Source organism: Anas acuta, chromosome 5 (assembly GCF_963932015.1).
Source record: "Anas acuta chromosome 5, bAnaAcu1.1, whole genome shotgun sequence".
Classification (NCBI taxonomy): domain Eukaryota; kingdom Metazoa; phylum Chordata; class Aves; order Anseriformes; family Anatidae; genus Anas; species Anas acuta.
In genome coordinates, this window is record NC_088983.1 from 8,977,217 (window position 1) to 9,001,050 (window position 23,834).

Below are 23,834 nucleotides of genomic sequence, written 5' to 3' on the forward strand. Positions count from 1 at the left end.
ATCCCCCCCCATCCTGACGGAGCAACCTACGTGCTGCTGTGGCATGTATGTTTGCTTTCTTCACAAGCGCCTGCAAAATAGAGAGTGGCAAGGAGCTTCTTGAAATGGTTATGAATCTTAACTGGCACCCACCCAGGCCCCCAGATGGGAGAAGAGGAGCTTTTTCTAAGCCCTTCCCACATTCTTGTGCAAATAGAAGGGATGAATGATCACCAGCCCCAATGCCAGACAGTTTTCTGGGCCAAATTCACACACGAGTAGAAGGAAGCCAAGGGGAACTGAAACTGGTGTAGCTCTCCCTTCCTTCCGCTCATCGCGATGACCATATTTCATATGCTCAGATCCTTCTGGGATTGCTTAGACTGACTGTGTAATTATTTTCATCCTTGGATTAAGCAGGCCAAATATGTAAGCTGGATCGCAGCTCGCTGAGATCTTATTTTACACCATATTTTGTCCCTCTGGCGTATACATTACACAGCAGCAGATTGGATTTAAGTAGTTTTTTTTCAGAATAAAAGTCTGTCCTTGCTTGAGGGTGTCAATTCACCAGTAGTTTGTGCTGCTCGTCATGTATGGGTACTTCAAAGGACCATGGAAAAGCCCTAATCCAGGCATCTGCCCACGCTGGCTCTCAGCACACAGCCCGACACCCTCCAGGCCTGGAGCACACACAGCTCACACAGCCTGCAGGTTACAGGAAAGGCGTGACTTGGTGTATAAACTTGTAAGTGCAAATAAGACTTGTAAGTGCAACCTCATTCCTGCTAGCTGCACTCCATCCTTCACTGCTTGTGATCGCTGATGAGATGTGCAGAGCTTTACACTTCACGTGTGAGCCTAAACCTGGGGGACATCTCTATTCTTGAATTAAATTGAAACAATGCTGATTTAAACTAAAGATAAAAGGATACAAAGGCTGTGGGATCCCCAGAAAGAAGAAAAGGGTTCAAGACCAGATTCCATCTGCCTTGTCAGATGTGTAGGTACAGGAGAAGAGGTGGACTTTCAGTGGATCATGCTATGGACAGTCCTGCAGCCTGGGGTCACACACTATTTACGCATTATGAAATGCACGACATGTTCCATCTGCCACAGGGTCAGGGTCAACAGGTGCAGTCAAAATTAACTATATTTTTGATGTGCACCACCTTGCTTTCTACTGGCAGAGTGCCACCTAAAAGCTGAAAGCTCCCATGGCTGAAAATTATTTGCTGAGCAGCTTTGATGAGCAGCCAGAGATTTCCACGCTTTCCAGGGAAATAACAGTAGTTTTGATAGCTCCAGCTGTGACTCCTCTCTACTTTGGTCTGTCTTAACTTGTGCTATGAGCACTCATGGTCAAAACTGGAATTGTGTTGTTTGACCATGTGAGATTTTACAGTCCAATTTCTATACTTACTATTAATACATGTTCAAAATCTTCATCCAGGCTCTTCCCCAAGAAGTTGTGCACTAGACAATTTGTGAAAATGTCAGTGTGGTGGGCAGAAAATGCATGAGGGGCAAATCTTAGCCATACACCTAGGAGGACTAATTCCCAAGAGACCCAGTTCTCCTCGACTTCTTCCCTCCTTGCTCCACACAATAAATTCCAACTTCTTCTGCACTCCAAGGGCTCAGGAGGTTTCCACCTTGCTCCTCATTCAATCCAGGTGAAGATGTTCTCTTCTCACCCAATCTTTATCTAGGTCCCACCTGTATCTTCACCTCATCTCTCCAGCAGCTATTGCAGTGATGTCTGCCATGGCTTTTGTCCACTGTCTCCTCTCTCCAGCTCTGCAATCTGCAGGGTTGTTCCCAAGCAGGGGCTGACTTGCTGCCAACCCATTCTGCCCCAGGAGATGGGTATTCTTTGCAGGGACATGTTCTGGCCAGAATCAGAGAATTTTTAAGTGGGGAAAAAAAAAAAAAAAGAGAGAGAGAGAGAAAAAAAAGAAGCAGGACCATTGCACTAAGGTAGATAGGTAAGGGAATCTTACAGTGCCTGGGAAGGAAAGGCTGCATCAGACTGCTGTGTATCACGGTGCTGTTATCAGGATGCACACACTCCAGCAGTGTTACCATCACTACTCTTCCTGCTCTGCCTGTTGCCTGGTCAGTTTGGTTTTTATAAAATGTCTGTTTCTTACAATTCATGGATTGTTTGGCTGTTAAGGCTCCAGGTAACTTCTGGCAGGGTGACTTTTCCATTTTTGCATATCACTGGGTGATGACAGTGGGCCTATGCTACAGATTCCCAAACCTGTTCTGCTTTGTAGACACCCCAAGGGCTGTTCTGCAGTGCTGCTCTGCTGTAACTTGTTCTGTCGCTAGAAGTCAAAAGCTCCCCTGGATTAAAAAAAATGTAAACTAAAAAAAAAGAGAGATTAACGCTGTACCTGAATCTAATCTCTTTTCCAAGCTGCCTTGTAAGATCTCCTGAAGGCGTCTCTTCCATGCAGTTGCCCAAGACCATTTCAACCATGCTGTTGCTCCTCCATCTCACAGCCCTTGGTCCCCCTCCCTCCAAGTTTACAGAAAAGTTGGGTGGGTGCAACAAAGTGCAAATAAATCTTCGAAGCTGTCAGTGGCACCTCCTTCCTTCAAATCAGTGTAGAGTTAGATCTGCAGCTCTGCTGAATTTTAGGCATTTGTGAGACTGTAAATAAAACACTGTTCAAACTTGTCTGCCATATCCACGGTTGCCTGGATTTGCTGATTTTGCACTGGGCTCCTGCTCCTGTTTAACAGTGAATTGACTGCTCCTATCTTCCTGGATAGCGTGACTCACATTAGGAACCTCCTCATGGGTTTCTAATAACCTGATTATAGAGCGTACACATGCAGCATCTTTTTGATGGTCTCTGAGCTTGCAAGATGTGGCTAGATTTTCACAGAGACCACACGTGATATGATAATAAAGCTGGCTAATTGGGCATTCGGGATGTTTCACTCCTTCAATCCTTGCCAGTTCTGAATTTTCAGGTAGTTGACTTCCCATTGCCTCCAAAGGCTTCTGGGGAGAAGATCCCTCTGCCATCAGGGGGGGCTGAAGGGCACGAGGGAACAGAGCAGGAGGACCAAGTCTCACGGAGGCTCTGTGTGCTGTTTTTACTCGTGCATTTTTCAGGACTGAGAGGGAGACAAATGTTGCTGTGAATGAGCTAAATTATTAGCCCCTGATGCAGGACTTACTTCAACAGCACCACCGACCTACACCCAGTGAGGCCCATTTTCCACACAGCATGAATCACTCGCTCGTTTTTTTGTGCTCGCTAGTTTCGCATTTTAATTTTCCATTCCTCTGGCTTTCCTCATGCGGATGAATAATGGACCATTTATAATACATTAACAATATCAGAGCATACGATTATGGCTTCAGTCAGCGTAATCCCTTCAGACGGCTCGCAGAGCAGGAACACACTTCTTTTGTCGGGGCAGATAAAACACCGTGTCGTGCGAAGCCACATCCTATTTCCACCCAGCCAGCAGAAGGGGATGCCAGCCTGGCAGCTTGTCCCCTCTACCACTCGAAATAGCTCTCAGGAGCTGAGTCATGAAGCAGAGCCCAGAATAACGGGTGATTTCGTGAACCGAGGGACAATCATCAGCTGTGCTAACAATTACAGATGGAAATGGGCTTCAGGCAGCAGTTTATCACCAGGCGCCGAGCCCTTCTATTGCTGTAAGTAAATGCCTGGGTAAACTTTCGTCGGATCCAAATAAATAAGGCAGCGTCACTGAGCTCTGTTGTGCTGCGTGAGGGGCTGAGGATGCCTCTGCTGCACCCGCTGTGGTGACCCAGCCGTGCTTTGTTCACAGGCAGTCCTGGGGACTGAGCCCCCGCTGCTTTGCCTGAGGGACCTGTGCTGGATACAGGCACATTCAGCATCCCTATCTTGTGTGGATGCTGCTTGAAGGCTGACGTGCCTCTCTCCATGCACCCAAAGACCTTCATTAAGGAGTGACAGATCAGACTGAAGCACAGGACAGATGCTAATTACAGTTCTGCCCTTCTGTTTCCTTATCACACACCTTCCTCTGTTGTGCATTTGCTGAATATTTGGAAAACAATAGTTTCCTGAAACCAGGATCTTGAGTTTGGAAATCTATAGGGTGAGTGCCGCTTAACGGAACCTCTCCATACACAGGATGCTGTCAGCAGAGGATGAATTGTGTTGATGTAGCATGAAGTGGGAACAGCTTCTTGTTCCCTGAGTCACCCCCACTGCTCACACACCCAGCCGGGGAGCATGCGGGGCTGCTCCATGCAGGATGCTGCAGCTGCCAGCAGGGCCACAGGCACCTGTTTTAATTCCTTGAGCAAGAACCTGTCAGTGGCTGAAAAATAAATTAAAAAAAAATATATCCCCCAATAATTTCTGTCTCGCCTGTTTATGCACAGAAGTACTCATTTTAAATTAAAAAAAAAATTAAGGAAACTTTTTCACATTTTAAAGAAAGGTGTTTAAACAAAGCAGCCATGTAATTAGGCTGACTCAACACGATGTAGGAAAAAGCAAAGCAACATCCCCTTTCTCTTCTTTTTTGCGGTTCTGCTTTTTCACTGTCCAACCTAGGTACCTCTTGGCATTCTTTTAATTAATAAAATAATTTTAGATCAATAACAATTTGAAGAAAAAATATATAGAAAAAGATAAACTATTGGTACTTTTTGATTTGGTTTTCCATATATTTTAATGAACATTTTGGAAAAATCATTGAAATTCAATTATCCTCCTACTCCCCAAATACTTAGAAATAATAATAAAAAAATCTTCACAAGTAAAGAAATACCAGAAAGATAAGTACTCTTGTGGGATGGCAGCTGGTGGAAGGGATCCAGCTCATTGCTGGCAGCACCTGGTTTGCCACACTCCTGGAGAAAGTGCTCTTCTCCTCTTCCCACCTCTGGGCCATTGCAGGCTTTGTAGCCTTTCTTGTTAGTCCGTGTTCACTCTGTTTGCACCAGAAAATGAGAACACTTCTGTGGCTGAATGTCCGTAATATATATATATATATATATATATATATATATATATATATATATATATAACACTTCTAAAACACGATGAGTTATTTACTCTCATTTCAGCAATTCCTACCTAGGGACAAATGCAGCCAGAGCCAACACAGCCCTGCGTGCTGTGCAGGACTGAACTGTAACTTTGTTTGCCATTAGCATCGTTATCAAATTAGGGGGAATTAGTTATTGCACATAAGGTTTGTTCGTTCAAGCAAGCGCTTGGCAGCTGAACTCAAAGGCACCAGCGCTGTGGTGGGAAAGGTTTTTGCAGCACGTCAGCAGTACCAGGGCTGCTTTATGTAGCGTATAGCCCTGGGGAGGAGGATGCCTTTCAGAGGGGAACCCTTCACAGCTTCATTGACAGTGAATGTGGAATGGAAAGGCCCAGAGCTAAAAAGCACCGAGATGCTAGGAGGAATTGGATGCTCTCAATGGCCAAAGAGTTGACTGCAACCTTGCACAGAGGGTGAAGCCAACAGGGAACCAGCAGCCTGTCCTTGTGCCCTCCTGGCTGCCACATCCCACAGGTTTCCCTTCTGGGGCACCTGCGAGCTGGTTCAGTTGAAAAAGCTGAACTACTGGTGTCAGATAAGTTTGCAAGTTACCTGATTTTATTTACCCTTCCGCCTTTCCCCCCTATGAGGGAATTCTGTCTCCACCAGGGATGTTACTGGAAGTGGCAGAAATTCTGTGGGCCTTCCCAAGACCCGTGTACATTGGGATGTAGGTCTTTGAGGTGATTTTTCTGCTTTTTGGGAAATCATCTTCATCTCTGTAAGAAAGCAGGAGACCTCGTAGCCTCACAATGAATTAGCCAAATGAATTTCCATCTCCCGTGGATGTTGTTTACGCAGCGTAAGCCAGCACAGCGCAGTGAGTGGTTTATTTGAAACAAAGCCCTCTAATGCTTGGATCTGCCCCATCACTCGACTTAACAAACAGACACTTGATACCAGCTAAGCGGCTCACTTCACTGAGAAGTAAATCCTGCCACACTGCCAGCCTCTGACCACGAACAGTGTCCCCATTGTCACCGCCGAGTCCCTCCTCTGCCGCAGCCAACAACACGCACCGCGGCATGGCATCGCGGCAGTGCTGACCCTCATTTTCCATGGAGGCTGGTACCAGCCACAGGCACACAGCACACCCCTGTGTCCATTAAACCCTCATTTAACACCGGCAGCAGTGGGGCAAAATGGCCTGGAGGTGGACAGTTTGTGTAATTAAGACGAAGGGAGCTGGCGCTGGGCAGTTTGAGGGAGTTTCCCCTGTTTTTGCCATTCACCTGGGCATCCTCAGGACCATGTCCTCAGCTCCTGTCCACAGATCAGGGCATGACATTGGGCACAAGTAATTTAAGAGGCAGCATCTGTGCAAGCACCGGGGTTAAAACAATCTGAGAAAGAATTAACTGGAAGAAACATGCCACCCCACACACAGCTCTTTCCAATCAAGATGAAAGGGGCACCACAAAGCCCCAGAGGACATTTTCATCCCTCCAGCACCCAGGGCATGCTTCACAGGGAGCCCCCGGCCAGGGAGGTGATTGTTCCAGTCCCACTCCCAGTTACTGCTTTATCTGCTCCACTTCAGCAAATGTACTCATCCGTGGTTGCTTGCTAAATGCCATGGAAACCCCAGGGCACACAGTGAGATCATTTGCCAGTTCTTTTTTATTTTAAGATTTTTTTGTTTTGTTTTGTTTAAGCAGTTTTTTAAGGCTTAGGGGAAAAAAAAAAAATCAAAAAAGAAAGAAAGAAAAAAAAAGAAAAAAAAAGCACAAGGGAGAATTCACTTAGAATCATTTCCACAGCTGCAAAAAGCCTTTGTCATAAGCCCTGACCGCACAAGCTCCAACAAAAAGCGAGTTTATATCCTTCAATAGAACGCCTGGTAAAAATGAAAGGAGCCAAAAACAGCATAGTGAAGCAACCAAATTGTGTTTTGCTACAACAGCTGAAAACTTTGCTTTTCCAATAGCATGTGAACTATCGCATGAAATGTTTACACTTTATTTTTATCAGTCTGCTTCTCACACCAGATCTAGAAACACCAGTGCAACTTCCTTGTAACTTCCAATCTGAGAGAAAAAAGTGTCTTGATTGAATACATCAAATATCCCACAAAGATTTTTTTAGTACGTTTCCCTTCAGAAATACCTGACTCAGTACATTGTCAATTGAAAATACAGAACTTGTTAATGTTGCATTTACAGTTTGGCAGGTTTTAGTCCCTCTTCCCCCCCGTCTCTGAACTGAAGAAAAATGACCGATTTAAGCTGGTGATAAAAGAAAAGGGCTTAAGGCAGTCTAATGACATTGCAGGAAAAGAAATAATTCATTTCAAATAATTCCTTTTTCAGATTCTTGAGCATTGCCACCTGGTGCAATCAGGTTATTTGTGGGTAATAACACCTATCTGTCCAGCTTGAAAATATGCTTTTGTTCTCATGTTGTCAGCTGTTTGTCACTAATTTTCACTTTTCAGGGACACTCCTGGTTCTGCCTTCTGGCCAATACTGCAAGTTTCAAAATAGTAAAATAATAAAGGTCCAGGGTCAGCCAGCTCTGAACCCTGGTTGAGAGGGGAATTGAACACAACGGAGAGGAAGGAATGAGATGGCTGGGGGGAATACGGAGTAAATATTAATCTTTAATTAAAACCCTTTACAGCAAGCAGTCTGGAGATGGATCTCCTGTTGTAGAGGAGAACATGGACTGTTGGGTGACCCACCAGCCCAGGCTGGGTGAGGACCTCTGCAGGCAACGGCTCTGCTCTGCTCCGTATGAGCAAATACGCAGCTGATGTGGGCAGGAAGGCAGCAAGTCCACCAGGACTATGGTTTTCTTCAGTTCCTGCACAGGCCTTGCTAATTATAGCAGTTTTCCCCCAGGTCCATGGCTGCATTGGCCTTTGGTGTGCCTGGCTCCTTTTTTCTGGTTCGTTCTGTCCAGGCTATTTTGGCTGCACAAGGTCAATGCCAGCACTGTCAGGGCTGGTGGAAATTCATTTGGAGGACAAAGGGAGATGGAGCATATGCCCCAGGACAAAGTAAAAGAAGTCCAGAGTGAATTGGTTTCCTTTTTCTTCTCCTCCTGTTCATGAAAGGATTGGTCATGGAAACGTCTCATTTTGTTTCATTTCTAAATAATGCTTTCTTTGTTGTTAGTGAGTTGTTGTTGTTTTTTTTAATGCTGGTTGTAGATCAGCATTTTTATTTAGCTTTTTTTCTTTTTTTTCTAATAAGCAAGAATATTAACCACTAAAGTGAAAAAATATGTATTTAGGAATCCCAGAAGAGTACATTTGACTTTCTGAAAATGCACAATTCTTCTTCTTCTTCTTTTTTTTTTTTTTTTTTTTTTTTTTGGCTTTTAGCCCGAATTTGGCTTTTCCTTCTCCCTCACTAGATACTGTGGAGTTCACATTTGTTTATCTTTACAAAGAAGAAACCTATCGCTACAAGAAATGGTAAAGTTTCCAGCTTGTTGTCAGTGCAACATGCAAGTAGTGTTGGTAGAGCCCACCAAGAGCAGGTAGACTCTGAAGCCTCTTTTAAACAAATTCTGAGATGAAAAGCGTGTAAAGAACACAGGTCTAACCTATTTGGAGGACTGAATCCAGTTAGGTTACAAGATACGTGAATGACACCCATTCACTTTTTTGGGGAGGCCGAATTCGTTTGAATTGACCAGCTTCAGAATGAGGCCTTTGAGTCCAGCTCTAAGGCTTCTTAAAAGAGGCAGTGATGAAACTTCATTTCCATACCTGGCTGTCTTTCAGTTTTTGAGGTTATATGCCCACCTGCAGCTGGATGAGTTTTATGCAAAGAAGTGTTGAAGCAAATCAATCAAATTAATAGCTTATGTATCACAGAAAAGAAGAAATTCAGAGGAAGTCTGTGTGGCTGGCTAACATTCCTTTTTAGTTCAAACTACAAGATTATAAAATATATAAATTTCTTTGTCTTAGCAAAATGTAGAGTTGTGGGAGACAAAGCATAGGAGATGTCAGCAAATTGGTGACTGATGTGATATTTATCTTCCTCTGGGCTTGATCTGAGAGTTGGTGGCCAGATCCCTCCACAGCCGGCTATTCATGCCTCCTATGGTTGGTCTGATATTCACTTCCATCTGCTCCTCTATACCTTCCATTCATACTGAGCTTGGTTTTCCCTTCTTTTTTTTCTTCTTCAATGCTTCTTCCTTCTGGCAGCCCATTTCTATTTAAGCCTGAGATCCACAATTTTTAAGTCATTTCTGAGTTGGGCTGAAATCGCTTCCAGTAACTGATCTCTGTGACCCAGTCTTATCTTCAGGTGAAAGTTTGTGACTTTTCCCCCAACTCTCTAAATATTTATAATTGTTAAAAAGGAAAAATAATAGAAATGGTCACCCTTACATCCTCCACAATAAAGAACATGAATTTTTGTTTCAGAGCATGCTTTACTACAGTCTCAGCAAACACTTCATCTCCCTCTCTTTGCACCAAAGAAAACAGAATAAAATTCCAGTTGTTTTTCCTCTTTTTTTTTTTTTTTCTCAATTACAAAAGCAACACACCCTTATGCACAGGCCTAATACCAGTCTATTCAGAGGTCAGGATGTCAATAACAATAATAACAGCAAGTTTGTGTCATTCCATTGTGTACTCTCAGCCTTACCTCTGAACTGAGGAAAGAAAACAAAGTTGTAATGCAGGGAGCTGGGAAAGGGTGGGAGAGGTGAAACAGAGAAATGCAAGATATAATTCCACTGTCTGGCAAGGCAATAGAGCTGAGAGGAACTTTCAGTATTGCCTCACCAAACTCAGATAGTTTCTTAATATTTAGATGTCTGTCAAGAATAGGAAACAAGAAGAGTTACCTGGAGTATGCCCACTGAATTATTCAGCTCTGTTGTCCTGGAATCATTTGGGGAACTGGAAATAACCATCTAGGTGTAGTCTTTTTAATAGCTCAGTAGACAAGTAATTGATTTGATAAACATTGTGCTATCCCACTGATTTTTTTAAAGATAAATTAAGTGAGTATTGTGCATTCATGTCAGGCAAATAGCATTAAAGTACTTTGATAGTCACAGAACTCTACCAAATGGATCCTCTATTGATTGGCAAGAGGGAAGATTTTAGGCTTTGAGTTATGTGGGTGTACATCTCCCCTATATCAGCTGCACTCAGCAGAGTTATAGCAGCGTGGCACTGCTCAGATGTCAGGGCTTATGCATTCAGTTCTGAGCTAAAACTGGAAAAAACCCAGGGACAATGAACGTAGATTTCCCAATACCTTAAAAAAGAACATAATAACTTCTTCCACATTTACGGAAAAAATAGTTGGCTTCACTCAACTTAGCCATGGGTTTGTCTCATGCGGGCTTTAAAAAATTCTGGAAAGATCGAAGCAACACCCATCAATATATTCAACAAAGGGTTTAAATAAAGCATAGGTTGAGGACGGAGCACACTGTTGCCATTACACAGGGTCTGTGCCTGGCTGGAGCGCTGCTGGTTGTACCGCCGGTTCTCGAGGTGGCAGCCAGATTTCTGCATCCAAGCGGGCTGTCTCTGCATGGAACCGTGGTGTTGGGCTGGGCTCCTTGTTTTGCACGTCTGTTTCTAAAAATACATACTGTTTGTCAGGATGATGTTGAAAGATGGTTCAGAAAGGCTGGACCTCGGTGTAGTCCCAAGGACTGAGAATAGAAATGGGGATAGCTGCAGAGCAAGCCAAAAAATGATCTAAGCATTGGAGACGCCTTGATCCATTCCTCACCTGACACAGTTTGCTGCCTTTCCTACTGCCGACTGCAGCTCAGGAGGCCTCCAGTCCTCTGTCATGGGTGTGGGTGCCACCCTCATGAGAAAAAACTGTGTAATGGGTGGTGAACTGGGCAGTGCCTCACATAATATTTGTATTAATTATACATGATTATATATACTATATACAATTGCATATTGCATATTATACTTTGTATATGATATAATTGTGTAATTGATATGCACATTTTATAAGGCACTATTCATAGGCAGACAAATTGTGTATATTAATTAGGTATAATTATATGTAGTATTTATTAATTACACTATATATGTGACTTATGTAATTAATATATAATCAGATATAATAGTGTCCATTATTTGCACAAAATTCATTCCAGAGTTGGCTTTAATACAAATGCTGTGGTTCTGTTAGACCCACTTTTGCAAAGTGCTTGCGTTACGCACACACCCAGGATGGAAGCAGAGCCATGCCCTCAGATTTCACTGCCAAATTTCCACATGCCCGCTGTAGAAACAGGGTGCTCCCGTTCTGAAGTTAGGTCCTAATATAGGGCATCCACAGAATTTGAGACCCTGAAACATACTCAGAGCCCATAGCAGAGAAATCCCCAGCACATCTGCGGTGCCATGAAGGGAGGCTGTTGTTTGGACACAGGGGTCCCTTTGGCTGGCCTGGATTTTACCTGCTCATGTTCTGCTCCGGTGCATTGGCAAAGCAGCCGGAGCAATTGCAGGGCACTCCCAGGGCTGCTTGTGTGCTGTTTGTGTTTTGCACCCTCGCTCACCTCTCACCTGTCTGACAGCATGCAAACAAGCAGGCAAACATTTTTGTGAAACAAGGAAGCCCCAACTGAGATCTCTTGCTGTGATTTTTGGAAGCGTCAGGGAAGAGGGATCAGAGGGCCAGAGGAATTCCTCAGGGAGGGAAGAATCAGCTGTACTATGAATTTCTTTTCTTTGCAGGGGGTGGAGAAATAGTGACAGGTGAGAGGAGGGGCTGGGAGTTTTAGCCAAAAGCAGCTTTCTCCTCGTCTTGGTATCAGGACATGCTGCAAAGGCAGTGCTAAGCACATCAGCACCCCAAGCTGCCAGCCACCACAGCGCTTAACGTGGTGCAAGGTCTGTCAGTGCAGAGTTCAGGCTTTTTTGCAAAGAATCAAACTGTTGGCAAAAAGTGACACCAAAAAAAATGAACTTAAAGAGGCCACCTGAGCAGCCTTGAAACCCGTTTGAACCACGCTGTTGTGACAGACTGCATCCTGTCTGTGTGCATGCTTGCCTGAGGATTTACTAATACATATATTGTTAATTGCCTGCTTATGTCCTGAAGCAGGGCTGGGAATGAATTTCAGGAAAAGAGATGTTTGTTTTGCACGGGCGCCCACATCCCATATACTTTCGGTCATGAGGAAATTGCCCCGTACCTCCACCCTGCATGCGCTCGTGCCTGCGGCTGTAGGCACCGAGCAGGGAGAAGCCACGGAGCCTGCAGAAACCACTGCACCCCCGTTCCTCTGCCTCCCCCAGCATGGAAAACTCGATCGGGAACAAGCCCAGGGTCTATGCGCTGCTCCTGCCTCAGCTGAAGCTGTACAGCTGTTGCCTGAGTAGAGAAAGGGATTGGATTTCATGGGCTGTGTAATCTGCGACAGCGCTCTTTGGCTTGGGGATAGCAACAAGCCTCACCCAGGCTTAGCCATCCCCTTTCTGCCCGTGGAGGAACGCCCCGGTCGACATAGAAGGAAAATTGTTTGCTGAATTTCTGCACAGCCCTCCTTCCAATTGCTGGAGAGAGAGGGGGGAGTGGGAAAGAGAGAGAGAGAGTTTAAGGCAGGCTCTGCACTGGTGTTCTGGGCTATTTCAACTTCAGGGCAACTTTAGAGAACTTCAGTTATTTTTGGTAAGTCTTTTTATTATTTTTTTTTTCAAATCTCTCTCTTTCTTTCTTTTTTATCTTTGATGCAGACTGCACAAGTTTGCAGTAGATGGGCTTTAAAAATTGCAATGGGATGTGGGCGTGTGCACTTGGTGTCCTTTGATGTAGAAGCTGGGCATTCTGCTAATAAAGTTGTAATGCTCCCTGCTGCTCTACCTAATAAGAAAAACCTGCAAATGTAGCAGGTTAAGCGTTACTACTGGGGAAAAACCTGGTGAGAACTTCAGCCGAGGTGCATCCCACCTGGCGTGCAGTTTTGCCTCTTTCTTGCATACGTACGGTCAGGGATGAACGAATACGTGCCGCCCACCCAGAGTTTCTGCTCTGCTTTTTTAATGCAGGGGTTTCAAATTTGGGCACTATGCCTCCCGAAGCTTTCAGAGGCATGTTGATTCTCCGTCCTATACACACCCCTCCATTCAGTAATCTCTATTCCAGATCACGCACGTTGTTTTTCTGACTTCCTCCCTCTGTATACTTAACCCATCGTATGATCTCAAACATAGGGAAACTCTTTGTAGTACAAAGAGCTATAGTCCCAATTGCTGCAACGAGTTGCAAGGTGCAAACTGTCAAAGTGAAGTTGGTTTCTGATGCATGTGAGTTTTCTGTGTGCTTTCCCCATGGTTATATTCAGATTTTTATAGTATCTGTGTTTCTTCAAGAGGATATAATATATCGTGGATATTATATCTTGATAAATACCATTTGCAATATATATATTCATATCATCATAATATACTCACTTTGTATTAGGAGCTCTGTATGTTAGTGGTATCTGAGACTAAGATCAACCTTGAAGAATTAGATGACAGATATCCATAACCCTGTCAGTAGAATTGGGATCCTGTACGTCTTCACTGCAAGGCTGCTGAGACTAGTTGGCAAAATGCTGGGAAATAGCTAACATCTTCCTCTCCACCTGTCTAGGTTCTCTGCCTCATCCATACACCTTAATAAGTTTCCAAAAATATGAGTTCAGATGATCTGAGGTAGGATTTGTATCTGTAGCCACCTGTAGAAAGACCCCCCCCAAAAAAGTATGTGTTCTTGAAGTTTTGAGAGAAAATAGAAAAAGCGTTATTCATATGACAAAATACCAAAGGTCTATCCCTCTGCAACAAAAATAACCATTCTTACTTGCAAGTTACGAAACAAGAAACACAGAAAGTTGAAAGGTGGCTCTTAAGGAGGTACAGGACTTTGCTTATGATCACCTGTTGCACGCACAAGGGAAAACTTCTAAGCATTGCCTTGCTATGTGTTTTACTACAGTAAAGCAAAACTGAAAGGAATTTTGTGGATCCAAGCAAATTACAGGAAAATAATGACAATTTACTTCCAAAATCTATCCTAACGTAGGTCGAAAGTCCGGCATGAAGAGGTTTCAGATGTTTAGCAGCACAGGAAAACACATCACATCTCAGAATGCGTTGGGTTTTATTAGTTATGGTTAAAATGATAAGTGTGACTGGAGCTTTTAATTACAGTAAGCCTATAACAATGGAGTTAACAATAACTCTTCAACCATAAACTGAAAACTATAAATCTGTGTGAGGCCCTCAGCAGTGCTGACATGTTCCGTGATGGCTGGAGCTTTTCTGTGGAAGCATGTAGATTTGTTAGCTAAAATTGCATTTTACTATCTTTGGTGTGGCACTCTCATAAAGTAAACTCTACTATTAGATTACGAGGCTTGTGTAAATCTCCAACTCTGACTCTAGTCAAAGCTTGTAAGTAATTCATTGGGGATGGCTGCCTTCCAACCTCCTATGCAGAGAGCGTTAAAGTCTTCTCAGGCAGACAGGGCAGTGGTAACTTCTAGCACTGATCTGCCAGGGATTTGGAGATGGCGCGTGTTTTATGCTTTTAATTGTCTTGGACGCTCAGTCTGCATTCGCAGCTATGAGGTCAACGTGCCTCTGTTCGCTTTTGGCTGTACTTGAAGCTCATCACTGAAACAAAATCCAACTGCCTGTAATACATGGTCAGGGGAATAGCTCTGATCCGAGTTAACCTCCTGCTGACTTCAGTGGGTTCAGCACCCCGAGCTCGGCGCGAGGAGGCCAGGCTGGAGGCACCCTTCTCCAGGAGCAAGGCTGGGAACTTCACCAGGGCTTTCCTTATCGCTCCCAGTGTTGTAGCAGGGGTAGGACGTATGGCATCAGGATCATGCTAAGGTATCGTGTCTGTTGTAACACCACAGAAATGTGCATTGCCTTGGTCTGAACCTCTCAAGTTGCACAGAGGGTTGGTTTTAATTTTCCTTCAGCTTTCTACTGGGAAGCTAGTTCATCCTACAGAAGTGTGAGATATCAAGGGATACACATAAGGTTTTGTTCTATGATTCTTCACATCAAGAGAATAATCAGAATATAAGCTAGTTTATCATAGAGGTGTGACAGTTACTATATTCTGGGCAAATATTCGAGGAAAAAGATGTAATCTGTTTTCTACATCTAGCTATTGTCACATTCCAAAATGTTCCCAGCATCAGGGAGTAGAAAAATCAGCTTTCCAGCTCTGGAAGCCCATCTTGCCTTGTTTCTGGGCTCCATGCTGCAGGTTCAGTCAATCCAGACCAGCCAGATACAAAAGATCTCCCCACCAGCCCCTCCGCACCGCCACTCTGAGACCAAGCAGGGGCAGGCAGGCTTTTACTTGCAGGCACTTTGCCACATCCTTGAGCCCTTGTACACTAAAAAACTTTTCCTGACAACATCACCTGACAGCTGCTGCCCTTCCTGCTTCCCTTAGCTGCAACTAGTGATCAACCAGCAGGCGATGCCCTCCAACGCCAAGCGGTGGAGCAGCGCCCCGAGCTCCCTTCAGAGCTAAGATCAGGCCCTGCCAGGAAGAGGCTGCTATCTGTACACAGGTGACAGAGATCAGGACAAAGCTCTTGTTTCAAGAATGAATCTCCAGATGACCTGCAGCTAGGGAAAATTGCTAAATCCATGTGTTCACTAATTTGGTTGGAATTTTAAGGTTGAGGCTGGAATACATTCTTTTATAGAGAGGAACAAAACTTCATGCTAGGAGAGGACCTTTCACATGCTGAATACTTCTTATCAACATTTTTACATTCTGTACGGAGGCTGTAGGTAGCTAAATATCTGGAAGCAACAACTGCCTTACTGCAGAGCATGGGCCTATAGTTTGCTATTGGAGAAAGGGAGGCCACAGGTTCACCATTGAAATTTGGCCTAAGAATCTGGAACGAGTTACAATACTTTAAGGTTCTTGTGGCACAGAAGTAATAAGCCAAGGTGGCCACTGGAGGCCCCATCTGCTCCCATGGCGCAGGGACAGCAGCTCTGCAGGGAGCCAGTCCCAGGTTGTGGGAACAGCCCAAATCCCAGTGGAATTCCACGGAGCAGGAATGCAAGCGCCTGAAGAAGAGCAGGCACCAAGCCTGTCCACTTCATCTGCCCAATAAAGATAGCAGAGCCTTCAGAGGGCAAAGTTATCTGTTTTTCAAAAACACAAACAAGGAGATAAGGTTTATATGATTTCCAAGCCCACTGATAATTTTCGAGACTCCAAAGTCATAGTAACTGTTCTTCACTGCTGGGCAAATGTTATTTCTGCTCTGTAGTTAAGAGAACAAACACCACTTGATTTTGATAGCAGTGGACTGTGTCTGATATTTGCAGAGTCAGGGGAGCAGCTGTTATCCTCACAGCCATCTGATTTTAAATACCTTTCTACCTGCCCGGCGACCTCTCAGCTCCCTCCCCTTGACAAGTGCTATGTTTGCAGCTCAGCCTCCCAGCACCAAAAAGCAAAGGTGCAAACTGCATGCCTTTCTTCCCATTTCTGCAACAAGTCCTAGCTAATTAGCCTTATAAATGAGTATTGATACAAAATCTTCCACCATGCAGGGAGTCCTGGATGCTCACACATTTTACCAGCCCAATCATTCCTGTTTTTCCTAAGTATCCTCATACTCCAGCCCTAGAAAACTAATGCCATTCAGCTTTCCACAGGTCACCTCTCCCCTTGCTTGCTGCGTGGTTTGCCCCAGCACTCAGACTTTTGATTCTCAGTCAGTCATAATTTGTCATTCAAAATAAGTACACACAAGAATTTTTCTTTTCCCTGACACATCATTTTCATTTTAGTCCAAAGATCAACCTTTAGCAGAATTATTTGGAGGAGTGAATTCAACAATTGAAATTTCAGCTTGAATGAGAAGCTCAAAGGACATGCTTGCAGGAGTGAAAACTACAATTTGATGAAAAATGGGGTAATAATTCTTCTACATAGCAAGAACTACATTAACTGATGACATTATAATCTGAAGGGAAAAAGGTCTAAGTGGTATTAGGCATTTTTATTTTGAAAAGTAGTTAGAAAACAGTTTTTGATGAACCTCAAAGAGGTTAACAGCTCACCCTCAGGTCAGATAAGAATCCAAAAGGTTGTTTTTTTTTGACTGTTTGAAATGTCTGTGTGCTTGTCAGAAGGTATATGAGTTGGAGAGTTGTGAAAGTATCACGAGAAAGCTAGTGGTTTTGATCACTGGTATTTCCCGGTGTGAGCTGAGCTTTCCCTATCCTATTCCTGCTTCTAAAATCAGCTGAAAGGAGAAAACGTACAAGAATGCAAAAATGTCATTAAACATTCCTCAAATATTTTCATATATGCCAAAGTGGATCTGATTTATGTTTTAGTGAAAGGTTGCATTGATTTTTACATGAACTGTGTTCTCGCACTCCTTGACGTTGACTTTTTCACATAATGGGCTTGATTATGAGAAAAAAATACTTGCGCAACACACAGCTCAGACAACTCAGTGCCTAATTAAAGTAACCAGTTAGTCAGAGCCCGTTTAGGAGGCAAACTGGGCATTTCCTCATGAGAATGACTACATGTAGGTTTTATACTCGTGGTGATGGATGACTACAAAGGTAAATAATGCATGCAGTTGTGAGGGTAACTTACTCATCATGCTTCCTATGAACAGACTGCTGGAGTGGTAGTGAAGGGCAATATTTTCATAGGCTTTGCTGTTGCTCCCTGCTTTTGGGGCAAGTGTTGGACTAGAAAATTATTGACTCTCTGAGTGGTGTAAAACAGACTTTTGAAAGTATTTATGGGGGACATTTCAGTTACTTCAGTGATTTACAGAGCTGGATGGAAGCAGAACCCCCACAGACCTGTTATGAAAGGAACACATTTATTAATGGTACCATTATTTAGATCTATATTTGGATTTTATGTCCTCAGTGGATTTAACAGCTGCTTCAGTCAGCCTAGCAGGAATCTGTGAATGAAATGGGTTGGGTAGAGATAGCAGGAGAAATCATATTTTTCTTTTAAAAAATATCCTTCCTCGGAGATTAAAGAGAAGCCTTTGTATAACTGTACTGCATTATGCCAGGAAAGTTCATCCCAGAGATTAAGGCATTAATTGCATAATTATAATGTATACACAGTATGCTTCGCCAACAAAGATATAAGCCTTACCCTTTCCAAATAAACCTTAAAGTCCAGAGAATAAACACAGCACTTGCAAATTACCCCGAGAATTAATGTAATCTCCTAAATACACCAGCTTGTTTCTTAGAAAGAAAACAGGGTGCTCGGTCCATGTGATAACAGATCATCCCTGGGTCTCGTGGTGAGGAGATCACAAGCAAACTTTCCACAGCACGCTTGCCCTGGAGCTCTCCCTTGTGCTTCCCCCTCAAAAAAAAACAAAACCAACTTTTTTTTTTTTTTTTTCTACTCTCAGTTTCTGGAGCTCTTTCTGAATACATGTTTAAATTCATACAGCACCAATGAAGGAAGCTTGTGACAGGCACACCTTGAGGTCCTTTGCAGGCAGACATCTGCAGGGTCATTCTGCCTGGCAGCAATGAGAGAAGATAGCCCAGCAAAAAGACACAGCCCACCACTAGTGCCCCAGCACGACCACCTAAAGGTGCCTGCAAACCTTTTGTGCTATAGGGATGGAGGCAAAGACAACTCCGGAGCAGGGACAGAAGCAAAAGGAAGGGAAAGAAACCCAACAATTTTGGAGAAGAGGTATAAAAAGCCATGAAAGTGAGCGTTTTGTCCTTCCCATGAATCCTTCTCTTTTAAATGCCTGATAAGGGATGGGGAGGGAAGGAAAACCATCATCCTCTAATCCAAAACAGGAGCTGGCTGTCACCCCAGCACAAGCAGACCATGCTAACTCCTCTGCTAGGTCTATTCCTGTGAGGAGACAGAGATGGACTGTGATAAGGTTTTGGCTCTTGGACACAGTAGAAAATACGTCCTTGGCCAGCCAGGGCCTGCACGCTGAGGTGAAGGGAGCTGGGAATTGCCAAGCTGGAGCAGTTCCTTAACCTGGCTGCAGGAGCTTTGAGGAGGGAGAAGGACTGACACTTCTCTAAAGGGGTCTTGCAGGGAAACACCTCTGGGATGAAAGCAGAGCCAAATCTGACAAACTTGCTATTGTTTCACAAAAATGCCACAAATCCAGCCTCGTTTGTCAAGATTTATTCCCATCTTTTGTTGTTGCTGCAGCCTGACGGCAGGTTAAGGCTCACACCACGTTAAGTGATATATAGCTACCCACCAGGACATGCCCCAGAGGACTTGCAAGCTTTGTGTCAAGCTGGTCGAGCGAAACAGGGGTGGCAGGAATGAGGAAATAGTGGAAGAATGGCCTTACAGAGAAGGAAGGCAGGCTTTTTTTGGGCTGTGTTTTGGTTTGCCTCATTGTCTAGAAGATCCCAGAAATTATGCCATAATAAATCCCTGCTGGTTGGAGCAAAGCTGTGGACGCAGTTATCCAGCAAGCGGGTGCATGCAAAGTGCTCGAAGCAGCAGCTCACCATACATCCGAGCGTAAACACAGTGATCTTCATACGTGTGGGCAATCCTGCCGCTGTCCTGCAGAGGGGCAGAGACCTGTGCGTGCAGACCCGAATGCAAAATCTTGCTGTGAAAATTTAGATTTTTTTTCTAGTCAGGAAAAAAGAGGGAGTTCTGCAAAGAGAAGTTTAGCATTTTAGGCAATCTGCAGCTGCTAACATTTTTCTTCCCACTGTCATGCCCCTCGGGTGTTTGGAGGAGAATTGGACACAACATATAATGCCCCACTTCTGTGCAGCTCCTCCAGCATCCCCACCAGTGGAGTTATGGCAAAAGCAGCCCAACACCTACAGCCCCCAGCAGAAGTTTTATTACAGGCAGGAAAATGGAGTGGCTTTTACCTTAAGGGTGAAAAAAAAACAAACAAGTAAGAGTGAGTTCACCTGCTCAGAGACCTGGACTCACATAGGGCTGACAGCAGTAAGGATGCTCTGCTGACAGGACATGACTTATTTACATTGAAAAGAGATTCCATTGCTTTTGGAAAATACATGGAAGTGGCCCTCCACAGACACCACAGATAGTTCAGTGAGCAAATATTAAATACTGGGAAACTCTGTTAAAAAAATAATTTACAGAAAATTAATACAAATTAACCACCAGTCCTTAGGCAGACCTCAGTGGGTTCAATATAAGAATCATCCTGTCAGACCCTCCTACCTTTCAACACAGTGCAGAGGTACAGAGCCTTGTTTTAAACCTATACTTACAAAAATCATGATGCAGCTTTTTTTTTTTTTTTTTTTTTTTTAGTGGTAGATCCATCTATTCACTGGCTGAGTTGCAACAATAGCATTTTTGCAGTTAGTGGTTCTTTGCAAAATATATACTATATATATATAATATAATATATATATACATACAATGCATATCTGTATCAAAGTAATAAGTGCTTAGATGAGTTTTGCACTGATAGGCTAGCTGGCAGAGAAATCACTTTTGGTTGTCCATTAGGGCTGGATTCAATAGAAATGTTGGCTAACTTCACCGCAAGCCTTGGAAACCATCAGAGTATTCAAGACTTAGGCAGTCAGATGCCTGCTTTAATTTCTATTGACAAAGGAAGAGGAGGGATGAGTAAATGTAAAACATTTCCTTTCAAAATTGAGCTGAGAGAGGCAGCGTGGTGCAGGGAGGAGGTGGAATCCAGGACATCTGGGTTGTGTTTACTGCTGGCTCTGCTGCCAGCTTGCTTTCTGACTTGGTTCAAGTTGCTTTTTTTGCTTTGCTACCTCACTTTCTGCGAGGCAGGGAGAGCTCACCCGCTTTCACACAGCACTCTGGGCAGGTGCAGGGACTTCCTTGGTGACCGTGACCTGAGCTGGCATATCCACACACAGTATAGCAGGCAATGCTGTCTGGTGATCGGCATCCCAAAATGTGCAGGAGGGGTAGCTGTGCTCTTGGAGACCTAAAGGGCTCACTACAGAGCACTGCACCTGTGTAAAGATCTACCCATAGGTACTAGAAATCAGAGCCTTTGTTACTACAGATGGGAAAGTCATTCAGAGAGTAGGGTTTTCAGCCTCCTTCACATATACTTAACCATCTCTTACCTCATTTACTACACTGTTCCCTGGGAAAGGCACTTGTTTTTGGGGTAAGGCACAGGAATTGGGGTAGCTGTTTTGATACAGTCTCCATATGGTGCTTCCAGTAGCAAAAACTGTTTCCAGGTTCCCAAGGTCACAGGAAGCCTGACAACTTTTTTTTTTCCTTTTTTTTTTTTTTTTTTTCTCTCTCTAAGGTACATTTTCAGCTAAAAGAGTGATATTTAGGCTATAGCTGAAATCCTATTTGACTTGGTTTTCACTTTGTACAACACTTTTATGTCTCATGCTACTTGCTGAATACATAGATTGAACTCATGGCCAAACATTTTGTAAATGCTTGCATTTTTTTTCCTAAAAGTATTTATTCTAACAAAGATGGAGGCTTGATTACTGTGTGCAACGCTGTGTACTCAGCTGGATACCACGAGATGGGATCCAAGCTGATCTCGGACTGTATTAGCCTGAATTACACGATGAACAAGATGCAGCATGCCCTGTATCAGTTTCATTGAGGCCCATGGATGTTGTGCTTGAGTATGCACAGAATGAAATCTGAGTACTTCAAGATTTGATCCCGTGGTACTAAATGACCAGCAGGTACCATCTGAGTCCTACATCTTTTTGCAGGCTTCCATTTATGATACTATCTTGTTTACCCTACTGACAGGTCCAGACAGCTTTCATGAACACCCTCTTGCAAACAGCCAGAACTCCACAGCTTGGTCAGGCCACCCTCCCCACAAAGCTGTATGTGATCTCACAACTCTCTGCGGAGTGTTGGGAAGAACTTGCCATGAATTATGATAACTATGTCTTTACTCACAGAAAAATCTGTGAATAAATATGCAATATACAGTCTAGAGCTACTGTAATCCACATCAATAGAAAACACTGATCGTTTCTGTCTCTATTCACTATACAGCAATATTCCCCTTTATTATTTTTACCCATTAAAGAGGAAGGTTATTAAGAATAATACTTTGTAGCTTTGTTGTATGCTATCTTAGATTAGGAATCAACTATTAACTATTGATTTTGCCTCCTCTACAGGGTAGATAGGAGTTATTCTTTGCATGGTAACAATCTTGGTAATCTGAATCAGACAAGTGAGCTGGGGTGCAAGACCCCTGGGTTCAGCCTGTGGTTTGGTGGGTGGTGCAGTCCCATTGCCTCTGTCTGTGCTTCCCACTCCCTCTCCATCCACCCTCCTCTCCCTTTGGATCTCCCCAATCATTTGCCAAAAAGTGCGTTGGGATGGCATTGCTCTTCACTGTGTGTTTGTACAGCCTAATGAGGTGTCAGTCTTGGGACAGGTTCTTGGAAACTCCTGATGCATAAATCGTAATAGAAATTAATTACGTGAATACCAGTGTCTTAGGTGTCAAGGCAAGCGTAAAAATGATTTTGAGTAAAGTGATCTGAATGTTTTGCAGTGTGACTCAAAGCTTGTCCAGACTTCAGAGGCTTAGATCCATCCCTTAACACCCAGCCAGGTCTTTCTGCAATGTACTCTAGTGCTGCACAGATAACTCTGCAACGTGAAATAAAAGCTGCATTTGACTTGCTGTGAGTTAAAGCCAGTTATTCCCACAGTTCCCATTTCCTAATGTTTTCCACTCTTGATGTTCTTCACTTTTAATGTTCATAGTAACTTGTGCCAAAAAAGGTGTTTCCTATCATGTTCTACTCACATTGTGTTGTGAGGTTTTTTTTTTGATTCCATATTTTCAATCCCCAGAGAGCTAAGGTTAGTCATAAACATGCTTTTGGCTATCAGATTCATGTGTGGTTTGCTATAGCAACAAACAAAAGCATTAGTCAGAAACTGGCATGAAGCTATAAACACATATTTTTTTGTGATATTACCCAGAGTTAGCTTAATTTATGTGGTACACTGCTGCCACACAACTGCATCCTAGTTAAACCATTATTGCTGAATATAAGCTTTATTTATATTACAGTGAAATAAGAAAATCTGTTAATTGTTGTTGACATTTGAGGATCACGAGCCCAATTCTGGTATTGCACTGGTGTAAATCCAGCTGCACTCCTTCAGAATGTGCATTTAGATCAGGGGAAAAAATCCAAAACTAAATCTATTGAATAAGAGGAAAATTATCATCAAGCAAATAAACAGTCGCTTTGCCATTGCTGCTCTCACCTCCGTAATTTTACTGTAGCAAAACGATTAGAGGTAAGCATTATCAGACCGTGGGAGATGGTTTCAGCTTGCTGCCAACACACTTGGAAATCATTATCTGCAGCATGGCAGGGAGAGCCAGGCTCAGCTGAAGATAATCTCCCTCCAGATGTGCCGATGCAGCACGGGGAAGGTGCAGTTTGTGCAGGGCCAGTGTCTATCCGGCCGGCATGGGGATGGGGAGGAGCTGGGGAGTTGGCTGGGTTTGTACAGCAGTCACTGAAATCCCACAGCCAGACAGCTACTAGTCCCCGAGCCAGCTTGTTTAAAGGTTGCCCCGAAGGGTCTGTAGGAGTGGTGATTATTGCCTAGGCAAAGCAGGCACATTCTTGTCAAGGCTTTATTCCAACCATTTGTCTTCTCTTTGCCGCACCTTTTCAGGAACATGAGCCCTCCTCTTTTCTGACAGCTGTATTTAATGCAAAACACATGCATGAAAAATGTGTTTTCCAGTATCCCTGGGCTGGCACTGTTCAGCAAGGAGAGCTG

The 23,834-nt window shown here is 43.7% G+C and overlaps 1 protein-coding gene across 2 annotated transcripts in view; it reads left to right on the forward strand.

Moving 5' to 3' along the window:
• The window catches only part of AHNAK2 (AHNAK nucleoprotein 2), a 73,111-nt gene that overhangs the window by 8,168 nt on the left and 41,109 nt on the right, over positions 1-23,834 (forward strand). Inside the window, exon 1 of one of the 2 annotated variants that reach the window (XM_068682565.1) lies at positions 12,454-12,686. The exons of the other annotated variant lie outside the window; for it this stretch is intronic. The gene's annotated coding sequence lies outside the window, so the exon portion shown is untranslated. Of the gene's footprint in view, positions 1-12,453; positions 12,687-23,834 lie in introns of those variants that run through there. 2 annotated transcript variants of the gene reach the window in all.